Genomic DNA, 17,471 nt, shown 5'->3' on the forward strand with positions numbered 1-17,471 from the left:
TTAAAACATTTTTTCAGTTACTTCCTGGTTTCCATGCCTAGGCAAATGATGCCATACATCCCAGGAGTCTTCAGCAGAGGAGGAGGGGTTTTCTCAGCTAAGCACACCCTCCTGTCTGCATGACTGACCTAAGGGCAGATGGATTTTAGGAAGTAAATGCTACGTGAATCATCTGCCCTTACTCAAGATGGCCATGGCCAGAAAGGCTAGAGGGCATGTATCAAAGTGATTTTTCAGCAAAATAAAGCATGGACACATGGATGGATGGGTGTGTTTGTTATAATATTAAAAATGAATTAAACAGCATTTTTTGATTTGTGATGCTCAGATTAAGTGAAGTTCCACTTTAAGCCACAAAATGCTCTATTAGGGTCCAATCAACCAAGCTTGTACTAGGAAATATTGTTTGCTGTCTTTAGCAAAAACTTTCATTTCTCATTTCTACAGTTCTGGTTTGAAAACAAATCAAGGAAGTTGAATAATTGTAATAGGCAATAAGAAAAAAAAATATACACCATGCATTTGATGCGCAAGATCCTTAAAAGTTATGGTAAGTTTTTATATGATATTAGCACTTTTGTCAAGTTTTGGGTTAGGGATGGTAATAGTATTTTTTAATGCCCCAGTTCGTCTGAGTTCTGCGCAACTGTGCACTTCCACTATCTGGTGATCGGCAACCACATACATATATCATGGAGCCTGAGGTGGCTGTTGGGCAAGAACACCTTAAAAAAAAGTCAGGTTTGGACAATTAAATGTTGCTTTATTTTGGATCCACTCAACTGTCTGGATATGTATGCTGTTTGCTTTCATTTCCTTACTTTATTTATCATTGCAAATTATTGTACAGGCTCTTACATTTGGAATTACATTTTAGGTTAAATACAGACTTTACGTCCTTTTACTCAGAATGCTGCCTAGTGCCTAAGGAAGCACTGAGAGCATTCAAATGCTTACCTGCCAAATGGTCAGTCTGCCCCTGGTATACACTATTACTGGCTTTCAATTGTGGCCAAGGGCTGTGTGAGGCAGATTATTATTATTATTATTATACAGTATTTATAAAGCGCCGATAGTTCACTCAGCGCTGTACATTACAAAGGGGGACAGAACATGTGACAGAACAATACCAATACAATGCAAAACATGAGGGGATCGAGGGCCCTGCTCTTTCGAGCTTACAATCTAGAAGGGACGGGATAGTGGTACAGGAGGAGATAGCTGTGAGGGATGGAGTGGTAGGAAGAGTGGAGGAGGTCGGTCAAGTTAGCAGGGGGTAGGCTTCCCTGAAGAGATGGGTTTTCAGGGTGCGCCTAAAGGAGAGTAGGTGATAATCTGATGGGTTGGGTAAGGGAGTTCCAGAGGATGGGTGACACCCTGGAGAAGTCCTGGAGGCGGGCATGGGAGGAGGAGACCAGGGAACTAGAGAGAAGGAGGTCTTGTGAGGAGCGGAGTGTGCGTGCTGGGCGGTACTTGGATATTAGGTCGGTGATGTAGTTCGGAGCAGTATGGTGGACGGCTTTGTACGTCAGTGTTAGGATTTTAAGGATCCGTTGCGCAATCGGAAGCCAGTGGAGGGATTGGCAGAGGGGGGTGGCGGAAACGGAGCAGTTGGATAGATGAATGAGTCTGGCAGCCGTATTCAGGATCGACTGAAGCGGGGATAGCCAGCGGCGAGGCAGGCCAGTGAGGAGGGAGTTGCAGTAGTCGAGTTGTGATATGATGAGGGAGTGGATGACCTGTTTAGTGGCGATGTTGCGGAGGTGGAGTCTGCACGAGTTTGTTAAAGATTGGACTTGGGGCTGGAAGGATAGGTTGGAATCCAGAATGACACCAAGTACTCTGGCCTGCAGGGCGGGTTTGATATTGGCGTTGTTGGATGTGATGGAGAAGTCAATGGGGGGTGGGGTTCGGGCTGGGGGGAAGACAAGAAACTCGGTTTTGGAGAGATTCAGTTTAAGGAAGTGGAGCGACATCCAATCTGATATGTCGCTCAGTAGGTGTGTGATTCGGGCAGAGACCGAGGGGGTGAGGTGGGGGGTTGAGAGATAGATTTGTGTGTCGTCGGCATAGAGGTGGTAGTTGAAGCTGTGAGAGTGTATGAGTTGGCCAAGGGAGGAGGTGTAGATGGAGAAGAGAAGGGGCCCAAGGACAGAGCCTTGAGGGACCCCAACAGAGAGGGGGAGTGAGGGGGAGGTGGTAGCATTATAGGTAACGCTGAAAGAGCATTGTGACAGGTAGGATGAGAGCCAGGAGAGAGCATAATCTCTGAGGCCGAGGGAGTGTAGTATTTTGAGGAGGAGGGGGTGGTCAACTGTGTCGAAGGCCGCAGAGAGGTCAAGGAGTAGGAGCACTGAATAGTGGCCATTAGCTTTGGCGGTTAGAAGGTCGTTGGAGAGTTTGAGTTTGATGCAGCTCAGGTAGAGGTAACCAAGCCATTCCTTCGGCCTTACATTTATATTTAGAGTATAGTTTATAAACACACTTCAGATCCAACACCAGGAGGGAACAGAAGAAACAAGAACAACCCATGGTTAGTCCATATGTGGTGTTTGGGGGCTGGAATAAGCTTTGATTGAGGTAAAGATGGGAGCCACATGTAGCCCTATTTTTTCATTCATAGGAGGACAAATTTGGAGCCTTCGGGGCTGTACAAGCATTATTAGTAGCAGATAAAACCACCAATGTGTAAATGTGTGTAGGGTAGAAATAAATATATTAAAAAATGGATTATAAAATATCTCTCAAGAGACAATGAGATGAACAGTCCCATAAGAAAGATGTGAAAACAGACCTTTTCTGGAAATAAGAGAGAAGAATTCTAGTTAACCTGAAACCCCAAGTATTTGTCAATATTTTAGTAAAAACAGTCAATGGAAGATTGTGGGTCAGTCAGGTAAACTAGTTAATCGTTTGCATATAAAGAAATGCATTCTTCCAAATCCTCTTCGTGAAGGTCAAATATAATCTGCAAGGATCCAAGAAGTCAGTGGTTCTGTTAGCAATGCATTCAGGAGGGTTGAGTGGCGATAGCCCTGATGGATACTCCATGAGATAGGCAAAGATTTTATAACAAAATGACTGACCTTCATTCTTACAATAGGTTTGGAATACAGTAGCTAATTAAAGCTGAAGTTTAGGTATTGTGTTTTTGTATAGCTACATTAGTTCAGCTTGGACCAATTTATGTATGTATGCAGGGCCGGTACGATTTGCGGAACCCCTTCCCCAGTGTTAGGGAATGACTAACAAGACAATAAGACAATATACCTCCCAACTTTAGAACATGAGAATGAGGAACACTTTTAGAGAGACACTGACCATGGATGGATTAAATTGAATAGGCATAGGCGTGGCTTAATACAACATAGAATCTAATGAAGAAACATGCGATTTAGGTAAGATTCAATTCACCAACTGTACACACTGCCCCCCTATACACACAGTCTCCCTTTCCACCTGCACAGACACTGCTCACCCTCTGCACACATTGCCCTCTGTGCACACTGCCCCCCACCGGTACCCATTTCCCCCTCTGTGTAAACATTGCCCCAAACACATTGCCCCCCCCTGCATACATTGGGGGGGGGGACTAAGGGTTGATAGGAGGGACCTGTCTCCACTTTCCCAGCCCTATAGGACATCATGACAGGAGAGATGTTCTTCAGGGCTTGGAGAAGAGAGACACAGCAGTGTCAGTAAACTAAAGAACTTGCCACAGCTCTTCCCTTGCTATCCTCATGCCAGGGAGCTCTGCTCACCCATCTCTGCATGGCAGCAAAAGCTCTCATTCAGAGTTCTGTTCTTCAGTACCTGATCAGTCCCTCCACATGCAGGACAAGGTAGGAACTTCAGCAAACCAGGAGGGAGGGAGAAGTTCAGAGCAGGGATGGAGTAACAGCAAAGCAGAGGGATCTGGCTCTCCTCCACTTTGGTGGCCCGGGAACACAGAGGCAGAAGAGGCTCCCACACCATATGCACTCTCTGCAGCATGGCGCTGGAAGCAGTCAGTGTCTCTTCTGCCTCAGCCTGAATCAGAATGTAAAAGGCAGCAGGACTGAGGAATGTGGTTGGAATCTGCAGGTTGCCAGGACTTTGTTAAGAACCTGGTTGGGAGGTATGAGACAGGGAGTTTAAAAATCAGAATCCCCAGCAAGTAACTGGAGATTTGGATATTCACCATCCTGGTGCCCTAAGGCAGCTAGCTGTCTAAGCTGCCTTATGCTGGTGCTGGTCCTGTATGTATGTGCCAAACCGGTCGGATCCCTGTGGATGCTGGAAAACACTGTAGCAGGAGCCACTATTACACTGATTGCCCCTAACTTCTGGGTCCCATGATGAATGGCTGTCCTGCTGCATAGTGAACACAGGGGGGTCATTCTCGCAGCATGGTGCCATTCAGAGAATACATTGCATTTTCTCAATGAATGCAAAGCATTGTCTAATTGGAAGAGGTGCAGATCATGACATCACCACCCAACTCTCCACCTCACCCAATCAAAAAAAGATTTGCATTTTTTGAATGGTGCCTGTACCAAGCTAGTCACCCAGTGTTTGCTATGCAGCAGAACAGGCACTTGGCATAGGACAAGGAAGATAGCAGCAATCATGGCACATGCATACATGCATCCAAATCTTACTATATAAAATATTGCTCTCTGTATAACATTTTTTACAAACTCCACTTCTCAATACATATTCACTAGGAGGTCACATATACCTATAAAAAGTGATAAAATCAATGAAAAACAAATAAATAGTGACATGTAGTTCATACAAAAACACAGTAAAGTCTGTATGGATATAAAGCTCCACAATCAATAGTGAAAGCCGTGTTCCAATACTTTCAATATAATATTGATGTTGTGAATCCTATTTTCCCGATTATTTGCCAATGTGTGCACCAACACTGAGTGAATAAATGGAGGCTTATCAGAAACAAAGACCCCTTAATTATAGGGGGTCTCAACCAGCCATGTGATATAGGGTGTCATCCAATTCTCCACGCCATGCCCGGATCAAGGACCTCCCAAGCCTCACAAACCAATATGTGAACTCCAATAAGATGCCAAATAATATCATGAAACTCTCATAGTGCAATAAGTTTGACTATCCAGGCGGAGCTACCCTCTGATGTCATCGAGCTGTCGGCCATCTTGGAAGCCTTTTTTTTAATGCTTGTCAGTACCCTACAGCTTGTAAGTAGAATTTTTATTTGCCTAAATAAAAGATAGTCAGACTTATTGCACTATGAGAGGCATGTTTTTTCTTTCATGATATTATTTGGCATCTTATTGGAGTTCACATATTGGTTTGTGAGGCTTGGGAGATCCTTGATCCAGGCATGGCATGGAGAATTGGATGACACCCTATATCGCATGGCTGGTTCAGACCCCCTATAGTTAAGGGGTCTCTGTTTCTGGTAAGCCTCCATTTATTCACTGGGTGGTGGTGCACACATTGGCGAATAATCGGGAAAATAGGATTCACAACATCAATATTATATTTACAGTATTGGAACACGGCTTTCACTATTGGTTGTGGAACTTTATATCCATACAGACTTTACTGTGTTTTTGTATGAACTACATGTCACTATTTGTTTTTCATTGATTTGATCACTTTTCCTAGGTATATGTGACCTCATAGTGAATATGTATTGACAAGTGGAGTTTGTAAAAATGTTATACAGAGCGCAATATTTATATAACAAGGTTTGTGTGAAGAGAGGATATCCTCTTTAATATTTGCAGCTTTGTATATTAGAGGCATTGGGAATTTGCACAGTTTGATCTGTTTACATTAATACATGCATCCAAGCTGGACCAATGTAGTTATGCAAAAAGATCCATACCTGAATTTCAGCTCTAAAGCAATAATAAAGGTTCCTTTTTTTTGTAAAATAACAAACATGTTATACTTACCTGCTGTGTGCAGTGGTTTTGCACAGTGCAGCCCGGATCCTCCTCTTCTCGGGCCCCCTGCCGGCGCTCCTGGTTCTTTTCTGTTGGGTGCCCCCATAGCAAGCAGCTTGCTATGGGGGGCACCCGAGCAGGTGTGTTCCCAAGCCCTGCTCCCTGTGTCCATTCACACACAGAGCCTTACTGTCTCAACCAATGAGGAGGTAGAAACCCAGGACAGTTGAGGCTGTTATGCACATCGACGGATCGCGATGAGATTCAGGTGAGTATTAGGGGGGCTGGGTACACTGCTGCACACAGAAGGTTTTTACCTTTCAAGCATAGAATGCATGAAGGTAAAAAACCTTGAGCCTTTGCAACCACTTTAAGCCAACATTGGACCAAATCTTTATCTGTGCAGAACCTTCCTTATAAATTGCAGTTTTATATAGGCAAGCATATTATGCCTGACCAGTGATAATAATACATTCTGTTAAGTTAATTTAGGGGATTTATAAAGATGCAAGTTCAATGAGCAAAGCTTTATTAATACCTTTGTATACAAAAATTGTGTCTGTTGAAATACAGGAAAGGCATTTTTAAACATTCATTCTTTTATGAACAAATATGTTAAAAGTTTGACATTGCTGCCACCTAGTGTTTGATTTTGATATGGAATCTGTTTTAAGTTCTCTAGCCACAAATACACTACTGTAGATTTTGCATACTGGATTTCATTGCTGCTTCTTTAGTAATACTTTATGCAGCTATTGTATGTTTTAATTTGCCCATAATGGTATTCTATGTATATAGTTTTAAATCTAAAAGAACTGTTTTTTTTACATTGGTTGATGTGGGCTCTAACAGTCTAAATTGCAAGATCCTCCATAAAAGCACAGTTCTCAGCATTACATGAAACCACATTTGTTGAGATAGCCTCAACCCAGACACAACAGAATGACATATCACTGTGGTTTACTCTTTCCTTCTAAATTTCAAATGAAAATATCTGCATTCTGAATGTTGCATAAACATTCGGAAAACATTTTAATCACAATAGGCTATGTTTTGAAAAAGGATATTAACATAGAATAATTACACTAATATGGTTCACCCAAAAAACTTGTAGACCCTTTGAGTTACTTGGGTGGTGAAGTAAGTACTTAAAATACACATTTATGAGTAGCTCGTGTTTTACAGCATACTGAAACAATGTAGAAATTCTATTCAGTTTTTAAGCTTTAAAATCATCTTTGCCCCATGCAGGGCACAGAATTCACTTTTATAATGGCTCCTGCAGAAGCTTACACTAACCTCCTCTTCACCACTCCCCCCCTCCAATGACCTGGAGCTTATACAGGACCAAGGGCGGACTGACCATTTGGCACTGCCCGAGGGCCCAGGGTCAGTAGGGGGCCCCATGAAATGCCCCTGGTACCTTTTTCATAGGCTTTTTTGAGTTTGGGCAAGGACACAGGGGCCCCATGATCCCCTATTGCCCAGGGGCCCCATGAGTTGTCAGTCCACCCCTGTGCAGGACTGATGCCTCTCACATAGCCGGAAATATGGGGTATGCCACTTGTCTTCCTCTAATTAAAAGCACCTGCATGGGAATAGCACAGGATTATTCAACCCTCTGCATGGCCTGTATGTATCCTGAGATTTCTGACAGCTGTATGTACCATTCAGTATGTGAGTGGTATTTGTTATGATGAAACGAGCCCACAAATACTCCTCTTACACTTTCGTTCTTACCACTACTACTACCAAAGTTTGCTGATTATTATTATTATTATACAGGATTTATATAGCGCCAACAGTTTGCTCAGCGCTTTAGCTGATGGCTAGTACATGTTTCTTTGTTTTATGGGCAAATTGCAATGGATTCAGACTGACAAGATCCGAGATAGATGTACTGTATATATGACCTGAACATTAAAGCATTGGCTATAGAACTTATCATTTTCAATATTTTAAACCATTTATGTGGTATCTGTGTTTACCATCTTGGCGAAGTGGCCATCCAGAGACACAAAATATGTTGTATATTTGACAGAGTGAAAACCTTACCTATCTATATAAAAGACAAATGCATCTGCATTAGGGTCATCGGTTTAAATCCCAACCACTTTTCTACCTGCATGGAGTTTGTATGTTCTCCCTGTGCTTATGCAAGTATCCTCTGGGTCCTCCGGTATTCTACTACACTTTAACCCAGGGGTGGGCAACTGTGGCCCTCCAGCTGTTGTAGAACTACAAGTCCCATAAGGCATTGCAAAACTGACAGTTACAAGCATGACACCCAAAGGCAGAGGCATGATGGGACTTGTAGTTCACCAACAGCTGGAGGGCCAGAGTTGCCCACCCCTGCTTTAACCACTTGTCTACCGGACACTTATACCCCCTTCCTGCCCAGGCCAATTTTCAGCTTTTGGCGCTGTTGCACTTTGAATGACAATTGCACGGACATGCAACATTGTACCCATATAACATTTTTATAATTTTTTTCACACAGATAGAGATTTCTTTTGGTGGTATTTAGTCCCCACTGGGTACTTAATTTTTGCGCTATAAACAAAAAAAAAGCGCAAACAATTTGAAAAAAAAGTTTATCTTTGTTTCTGTTAAAAAATTTTGCAAACAGGTAATTTTTCTTCTTCACTGATGTGCATTAATGAGGCTGCACTGATAGGCAGCACTGATGGGCACTGATGAGGTGGCAGGGATAGGCAGCACTCATGATGCTGCACTGATATGCAGCAATGATGGGCACTGATAGACGGCACTGATGAACACTGATGGGCAGCACTGACTGATGGCACTGCTGGGCATCGGTGTGTGGCACTGATGGGCACTGATGGGTGGCACTGCTGGACACTGGTAGGTGGCACTGCTGGCAGCATTGCTGGGCCCTGGTCATCAGTGCCAATCTCTTCTCTGACAATTGCCGGTTATTGGCAGTACTTTCCTCACGCTGTCACAGCGTGAGAAGAGTGCAGCCGATAACCGGCAACTGTATTTACCTGGTGATCTGCTGTGTCATTGAAGACAGCTGATTATGTGGTAAAAGGCCACTGTGATTGGCCATTTACAACATCACATGATCAGCTGTGTCCATAGGACAATGTCCAATGTAACATGGGATTGGATTCTTATACTGTACACTCCTTGAGAGGCAGGGACTGATGTGAGTGTACAATATACAGTTGCAAGAAAAAGTATGTGAACCCCTTGGGATTACGTGGAGTTTTGCATGAATTGGGCATAAAATGTCCTCTGTACGTCATCTAAGTCACAACAATAGAAGAACACAGTCTGCTGAACATAATACTACACAAACATTAGATGTTGCCATGGTTTAATTGCACATAACATGTAAACATTCACAGTGCAGGGAGGAAAAAGTATGTGAACCTTTGGACTTAATAACTGGTTGACCCTCCCTTGGCAGCAATAACCTCAACCAAACGTTTCCTGTAGTTGCAGATCAGACCTGCACAACGATCTGGAGTAATTTTGGACCACTCCTCTTCACAAAACTGTTTCAGTGTAGCAATATTCTTGGGATGTCTGGTGTGAATCGCTCTCTTACTGCCTTCTGCAAATTCTGCTATCTGCTATCCACCTTCAGTACTTTAGTCACTGACTCAGTGCAAGTAAACAGATCAGTGAAGATGTGGAAGAGGCAGGGGCGTATTTACCACACGGCAAACAAGGTATTTGCCTAGGGTGGCATTTTTTAGGGGGACAGCACCACTACCCAGAAGAAGGGACGGAAGAAGGGAAAAGACACAATGGGGAGATCTCGTTTGTTGTATTGTTGGGTCAGTAGCCAGACCTGAACCTTGTAGCTCTCCCCATTGTGTCTTTTCCCCTATGCTAGCATTGTGTCCACAGTAGCACTTGCGTAGGCAGGGCAGAGTAGGACTGGCCATAGAGGGATTACTTTGACGCAGTTGGCCAGCTTAAGCATGTATTGCAATATGTGTAAACCAAATATCCCTATTTATTGCATAGTTTGCTTGAAAGGGTATATACCAGTGTGCAGAGGGTCCTTCAGAATTTCTAGTGTTATGTGGTAACACCCCTTTAGCACCTGATGGATAAATGCATGCACTAGCTGTATGGATTTGAGCACAGGGATCTCTTGTTTGTTGTATTGTTGGGTCAGTAGCCAGACCTGAACCTTGTAGCTCTCCCCATTGTGTCTTTTCCCCTATGCTAGCATTGTGTCCACAGTAGCACTTGCGTAGGCAGGGCAGAGTAGGACTGGCCATAGAGGGATTACTTTGACGCAGTTGGCCAGCTTAAGCATGTATTGCAATATGTGCGAACTAAATATCCCTATTTATTGCATAGTTTGCTTGAAACGGTATACCAGTGTGCAGAGGGCCCTTCAGAATTTCTAGTGTTATGTGGTTACACCCCTTTAGCACCTGATGGATAAATGCATGCACTAGCTGTATGGATTTGAGCACAGGGATCTCTTGTTTGTTGTATTGTTGGGTCAGTAGCCAGACCTGAACCTTGTAGCTCTCCCCATTGTGTCTTTTCCCCTATGCTAGCTTTGTGTCCACAGTAGCACTTGCGTAGGCAGGGCAGAGTAGGACTGGCCATAGAGGGATTACTTTGACGCAGTTGGCCAGCTTAAGCATGTATTGCAATATGTGCGAACTAAATATCCCTATTTATTGCATAGTTTGCATGAAAGGGTATACCAGTGTGCAGAGGGTCCTTCAGAATGCATAATAATATACCCACGGGTGGACTGTGGCTTGTGCAGATGGGAAGTTATGGACCAGAATATGAATTATGAAAGATGTTGGCTCCAATTTAGGGTTCCGCCTGACGATCCCTCCCTAAACAGGGGATTGGTCTTTTACTTCAGAACCACCCCCTGCTGGGAAACTTTAAAACAGGCTGTCCAGCCTAAGAGTAGGCTAAGTTGAAGACATCTCCCATTTTTAACATCAATATACCATCTGGGGAGACCTGTGCCTTTCGCTCTGAAACGTGATCTGCTTACATCCAAGGCTTAATGGCAAGTAACTTAACCCTTTAATTTTTCCGTTATCTCTTTGCTGTGCTGTTTTCTGTATATATATATATATATATCTTAGTTACATCTTCTCTGTAAATATATTTATTGCACTTGTTTTACCCTTTTAGTAATAAATCTTTCTTTCTGAAAGTGTTGAACTGTTTCTATAGCTCTTAATTGCAATTTACAAATCCCTGCCTTTAAAGAGACACTACTGTTTGTTTTAATACTCTGTATAATTGGCCTGTGTTATGACCGATTTATACAGACGATTATATCAACCATTATAGTGTTATAGCTGAACGCCAAGTTTCCTCTTTCTCTGAATAAAAAGGAGGTGGTGGCAGTGTGAAGGGTTATTTGCGTAATTAACCTGACCCAGTAACAATAGCTCAGGCTGCTGGTACATCGATCTGTGCTCCATTAGCTGGAAAATCGTTGTGCAGGGTGCAGCTGGGTGTGGCATTGTTACGCACGTTGCATTGCGGTTTCAGGTCGGCTAGCCCTTCGGTCACGAGTTTTGGTGAGAAGGTCTGGAATCTGACGCCGTGATCGTGACATAATAGACGTCACAATCGTGGGATCGTCGCATGTTGGTGGAGGCACCGTGACAACACCCACTTATTAAGCCATGCTCCCATCCATCAAGGCTTCCTTTCCCTATGGGCTCAAGTGGCATTCATTGGTGAGCACTTGTGAGTTTGGCCAGCCATTTTGCATATTAATTCTTTCTGGCCACATCAATGGATGCATAGCATAGGTATGTCCTTTGCCTACTTTAACTTTGTTGCTTATGTATGACCATACCCACTTATTATGCCATTCTTCCATCAGTCAAGGCTTCCTTTCCCTATGGGCTCAAGTGGCCTTCATTGGTGAACACTTGTGAGTTTGGCCAGCCATTTTGCATATTAATTCTTTCTGACCGCATCAATGGATGCATAGCATAGGTATGTCCTTTGCCTGCATTCTGCTGAACAGTGTCCCTTTTTCACATCTCAGACAATTGGGAGGTATGCAACTAGGATTTGTTTAATATGAGATCAGCAATAGAACCCTTCATGTTTCAGTGAAACAAAATTCCCCAGTTGATTTCACCTGTGATGGCGGACATGATGCAGAATGTGTGCACTCTGATGCTTGAGTGTGATTGGATAGAAAAGCCGCTGGACACGTGATTGCAAATCTTTTTGTTAACAATTTGTATGAAACATCTGTGCTATTTGCATATTACAAGCTCACATAGTGATACTGTATTGGTGTAAACACCTGTTATTACAGCTCTGTTGCACTTCCAGCACGTTCCATGCGTTAAGCTTGCATCCTTGCAAACTACAAATTAATAGCTTCTTCGGTGTTTATATTATACATTTAATCAGCAGTAGTGAGAAAGGCAAAGAAGAGCGTGTTAAAACTGGAAATGTTAAATTAAACACTCATGGAAGGAAATCTGCTTCAAGGGAGGAATATAAAGAGATTCTTTATACAAACCTTCAAAACATCCCTCCCTCCCCCCCTTTTAAGCCCATCTCAACTTCAGAGCAACCTGAAGGCTGGCATTCAGAGAACAAAATCCTGCTACCAGACTGTACCATGTAAACATCCCACAGGGGGAAAAGGAGTTGCTTGGGAGATAGACTTAAAGTTTCTAGAGGAATACATTTAACAATGAATACATTAAGACGTTGACTGGATTGCAACAGTATTGAAAGTGTGGCAACGGTAATAAAGTCTGTTGTTTATCTCTGGCTCAAAGACGCATAAGTATTGAAGCAGAAGTAGTAACTTGCTTTCCCAAACTTCTTGCTTTCTCTCCTTTGTCTGCATCACCCACTCCCCTCTCCTCCCTCATGCTGCCTCTATCTTTCCATCCTCCCCCAAAGCAAAGGGCACCGAACTTGGAAAAAACAGGCAACCAGCAGAGAAAGCCAAAAGCATGAGAGGACTGCGGAGTGGATGAGAAAATCTTATAGTCAGGTAGACTTTTTTTATTTCATAAATTGTTGTGGATTGTCTTTTCAGCAGTGCTGATGGGGCCATTCTGGTTCAATGAGTTTACATTCTGGGTCAGCCTGCTATAGGTATGTTAAAAAAATGCCAACACAGCAAGAAGCACAGTCACTGCTGGTACTCCTGTTTCCAGTCTCTAAATACGGGTCTAAGAGTAATGTCAGCCTGAATTTTTTATAGCACAGCGATAACATCTTCACCATTTTTAAAATACATCTTTTACAGAGGGGTTTTGATTAGGTATCATATCCCTGTTTTCTTGGGCTTCAAGTGAACCTATGCTTTGTTCATGTAATAATTGAGAAGTTCGATGAAAGACTAATGTAGAATATCTGGTTCACCTTGCCTTCCCAGCAACGTATACTTACATTCCTTCACTCCCTCACTACTCCGTTCAGCAACAAGGATTGAAGGAAAATCCTGTGTAAGCTAAAAGTTATTATAATAATTATTATTATACAGGATTTATATAGCGCCAACAGTTTGCTCAGCGCTTTACAATATAAAAGAAGACAATACAGCAACAATACAGTTCAATACAAGAGGGTTAGGAGGGCCCTGCCCCTTGGAGCTTACAATCTAAGAGTTGTCACAACACACCAAGGGTTATGGATGCCCATGTAACAGCAGTGACTGGTCAAGAACTATCTGCTCTTCCATATCCATTGATTGGTCCAGAGCTGTTAGATGGAGTGGGTCACATGCCCCTCCATACCAATTGATTGGCCTAGAGCTGCTAGAAGGAGTAGGTCACGTGTTTCTCCATACTCATTGACTGGCTCAGTGCTGTTAGATGGAGTGGGTCACATGCTCCTCCATACCAGTCGATTGGCCTTGAGCTGCTAGGTGGAGTGGGTCATATGTTCCTCCATACTCACTGACTGGCTCAGCGCTGTTAGATGGAGTGGGTCACATGCCCCTCCATACCAGTTGATTGGCCTACAGCTGCTAGATGGAGTGGGTCACGTGTTTCTCTATACTCATTGACTGGCTCAGTGCTGTTAGATGGAGTGGGTCACATGCTCCTCCATACCAGTCGATTGGCCTTGAGCTGCTAGGTGGAGTGGGTCATATGTTCCTCCATACTCACTGACTGGCTCAGCGCTGTTAGATGGAGTGGGTCACATGCCCCTCCATACCAGTTGATTGACCTACAGCTGCTAGATGGAGTGGGTCACGTGTTTCTCCATACTCATTGACTGGCTCAGCGCTGTTAGATGGAGTGAGTTACATGCTCCGCCACACCTGCTGGTTGGCCCAGCACTGATAGATGGAGTAGTCACATGCTCCTACATACCTGGAAGTACCAAGTGTTTCTTCAACTCCTAGCACTGAACAGAGCAATGAGGGAGTGAAGGAAATATAAACATGCAATTGAGGGGAGGGGTTTGAAGCAAAACTGTTGATTTACCATGAATTGATCTTTTATTTAAAACTATTAGCAAACATTTTAAAAGCATCTGTAAAAATTGTACCTCTTAGAACAAGTGTATATAACAAGTCAAGTGTGGACCTGCCTTTGAGGACCTCAAAGCAAGGGTCTTATGAAAATGCCTGTAAGGAGAATGCACACACAGGAGCAATAAGAACCTTCCATGCATTTTTTGATGAGACTTTAAATGCAGTAATGGCTTATCACACCAGACATATTGAAATATATTTTGGTACATTTTCAAATACATGAAAATGGAATAAACATATCATAATACATTGGGGTAATTTAGCAAAACTGGAGCAGACCAATTTTGGAGCAGTTGTGCATGGCAATCAATCAGCTTCCATCTTCAGCTTATTCAGTTAAACTTTTAAAATGAAAGCTAAAAGCTGATTGGCTGCCATGGACAGCTGTTCCAGATTCTGGCTTTTTCAATTATGATAAAATGCACTCATTTTATTCTATAGGACCGATTTACATCAAAACTTTGCAGATGCATTTCTGTTTATCTTCCTGCATGCTATTATTCAATACCAATATACTTTAAAAAAAAAGCCCACGCCAAAACTTTTGGTAGGTGGGAGTGTAATATTCAGCTATGTTAGCCAATCAGGGAAGGAACATGCAGGAAGCCGGTAAATGATTGTACATGCCCTGGAGGAATGAGGACATATTGGAGAGGATCTGCCAACTGGGGTGTATTTACATGATTTTATTTCTTCCTCATACAAGTGAATGTCAAGCAGTTTAAAGCATTTCAATACCAATGTCAAACAGCTTGAAGCAACCTGCACACTAATGAAAAGCAAGTCAAAATCAGATAAATGCAACACAAAAGCATTTTGTGTTTGACTTGCTTTGGAGTCTAACTACAGTGTACACAAGCCCTTACAGTAGAACTATTAGCAAATAAATAAAATGTTGTGCAGCAAAACACTTAACTATATCTGCTTACGTTATTTTTTTCTGAGTCTTCCTGCAAAGTGACAAACTAACCTATTTATCCTGCCAGTCAAATCCAGAGCATGCAGCTTCCTTGTAAGGGCTCGTTCACATTTGGCTGTTTTACCAACGCTTTTACCAACGCTTGCCAAGCGCCCCTATAGCGTTTGGCGTTGGTCCGGCGTTTGCGGAGCGTTTTTTAACGCTCGGCAAACGCCGCATGCGTGGTTTAGCGGCGGTTGCTAGGCGTTTGACGAGCATTAAAAATGCCCCACAAATGCCTATAATGCAGTTTGAATGGTGTTACCGCTCCGCAAACGTCCCGCAACCGCACTGCAAACGCCCGGCCGGGCGTTTGCGGAGTGGCATCATAGACTAGAATAGGAGGCTTCAACGCCTCCTGACTCGACCAGAGGCATCCGTTTTGCCGTGACGCAAGCGCTCCCGTTAGAACAGCACCATGTGCTGTAATGTGCAGAATTGGCAGAGGCGTTTGGGAAGCGGTAAAAACGCTTCCCAAACGCCTCTCTGCTGCCTGCACACAACACTAGTGTGAACGTAGCCTTAGGGTGACAATATTATCCCAGCATTTATGAATTCAGGACAGCATTGCCAGCCTCATATAAGTAGTACCCCCAGAATAACAGCAGAATACGCTGACATACCAGGAGAAATGAATGTTGTCACTGTTGATAGACAAGCTTGTAACTTTCCATTCAGTGGCTGGCTATGCCTTGTCCTGCCCCTGTTTTTTCACTGAGAGTACTAGCTCCCACATACACACCCTATTAATTAGCATATTGCTGAAGGGGTCAGAAGAATTGAAGTTTGTTTAGTAGCCCCCAACATAACATTGTCTAATAGCGTGAATGTAAAGCACAATGTTACTAGGCCATTCTAATGGTTTGTATTGTTATACAAAAACAGTATGGTATTTTTAAAAAATGTTTTGAGAGTAGACTATAGATGTGGTTAAAAGTAGATCTACACCCTCTATAACACATTGGGGGTTATTTACTGGAGTTGGAGAGTGCAAAATCTGGTGAAGCTGATTGGCTGCCATGCACAGCTGCACCAGATTCTGAGTTCACCAGCTTTAGTAAATCTACCCCATTGTTGGGTTCCCATTACCTCTACTAAGGCAATGCAATTTGTTGTGGCATCCATGTGTCAGAACATTGTAATGCATCCAACAATAAAACTACACCTCCCAAAATCCCTGTATGTTCTGCCTGCATTAGAGGCATGTAATAGAGTACTTTACATGAGCACATACTACTGTTGTACAGGTGCCAGGGGCGGACTGACAACTCATGAGGCCCCCGGGCAATAAGGGATAATGGGGCCCCTGTGTCCTTGCCCAAATTAAAAAAAACCTATGAAAAAGGTACCAGGGGCATCTCATGGGGCCCCCTACTGACCCCAGGCCCTCAGGCAGTGCCAGAGTTTCCAAATGATCAGTCCGCCCCTGACAGGAGCAGACTGTGGCCAGACAGGTGACAGTGCTGTTTGTCATTTTATTGACAGATTCTCAGCGTTGCCACTCCAGCAAAACAAATGGATTTTTACCTCAATCGCCTTGCATGGTTCAGTAAAAAGCTCAGTCAAAAAAAATCAAAGCACATATTCCCCGGAATTCATAAAGACCGGAGCAGGCAGATTTTGTGACAGTGTCTCTCATGCATTCTAAAAGTGGTGCAGAATGCATCAAATTCATGTACCTGTCTAGAACTTGTACTTGACTTTGGTTCATGCTATACCACTTTTTACATTCAGTGCATTCAATGTGACACAATGTAAAAGTGGTCCATTTTAGAACTATATGAATTTGGTGCACAAGTCGCTGTCAGAACCAGAAGTATTGCCAATGATTCATGAATTTTGCACAATACATTAACAAGAGGGATTAATGTCAGAAAAGTGGAGCAGCAGCTATATTGAATTTCCCCTAGTGTTATTCTGTGTAACACTCTGTGACATATGGCTTTTTTTATTTTTGTCAATAGATACATTTGATACAAAGAACCCATTATGACAGTAGAGAGGACATTAGTATGTGGAGAAGGATCACCAATGTCTTCTTCTTCCAGCATTTGCCATTTAGAGATGCAGTGCATTCAGAAAGTATTCACAGCGCTTATCT

General features: G+C 43.1%; 2 protein-coding genes across 4 annotated transcripts in view; one reads left to right on the forward strand and one right to left on the reverse strand.

The window, feature by feature from the left end:
- The window catches only part of CDH23 (cadherin related 23), a 1,300,862-nt gene that overhangs the window by 272,842 nt on the left and 1,010,549 nt on the right, over positions 1-17,471 (reverse strand). The gene's annotated exons all lie outside the window — the stretch shown is intronic.
- The window catches only part of CUNH10orf105 (chromosome unknown C10orf105 homolog), a 64,572-nt gene continuing 59,864 nt past the window's right edge, over positions 12,764-17,471 (forward strand). Inside the window, exon 1 of the mRNA XM_089677096.1 lies at positions 12,764-12,918. The gene's annotated coding sequence lies outside the window, so the exon portion shown is untranslated. The remainder of the gene's footprint in view (positions 12,919-17,471) is intronic.

Source organism: Staurois parvus, unplaced genomic scaffold, assembly GCF_062004578.1.
Source record: "Staurois parvus isolate SC_StPar_1 unplaced genomic scaffold, SC_StPar_1.0 ptg000177l, whole genome shotgun sequence".
In the NCBI taxonomy this organism is placed as follows: Eukaryota; Metazoa; Chordata; class Amphibia; order Anura; family Ranidae; genus Staurois; species Staurois parvus.